The sequence below is a fragment of the Otolemur garnettii genome, unplaced genomic scaffold, assembly GCF_000181295.1.
Source record: "Otolemur garnettii isolate 467f Iridium unplaced genomic scaffold, OtoGar3 scaffold00018, whole genome shotgun sequence".
NCBI lineage: Eukaryota > Metazoa > Chordata > Mammalia > Primates > Galagidae > Otolemur > Otolemur garnettii.
Window position 1 is genome coordinate 26264318 of NW_003852413.1, and position 610 is coordinate 26264927.

The window sequence follows — 610 nt, forward strand, 5'->3', positions numbered from 1 at the left end:
AAAAAAAAAAAAAAGAAAAGAAAACAGACAATACTTTAACTCAATGCTTCAATGCTCAAACACAGGGCCAATTCCTAAACGTTTTGAAGGTGATTTTAGCTAAGGTTGTATTATCTATTACATACCAAAGTTGGGATCTAAACCTAACTCTAAAACTATTTTTTGAAATGTTATCATAGTCTAGAAGTACTATTAGGTCACAGACTGCTCAATAAACTGTCAGCAATACTGAAGATGGAATAATGTGATAATCTTTATAACCTCAATAGCAATTATAATTTACTAAAGTAATATAGTGAGACTGAGCAAGACCCCATCTCTACAAAAAGTAGAAAAATCACAGTACTGGGTTAAGGCAAGAGGATCACTCAAGCCCAGGAGTTTGAGGCTGCAGTGAACTATGATGCTGCTACCACACACTAGTACCACTAATACCAACAAAGCAAGACTGTCTTTAAAAGAAAAAAAGGATTGAAGCCAGACACCAGATTTTCAAATGTACCATGTTCAACAAGTAAAACCAAGGTGAAACCACTTCCAACAGGCTGAATCCATAAAGCAATAAAAGGCAAAAAGGGTTCCTGGTAAGACTTAATCAAGACAGAAATCG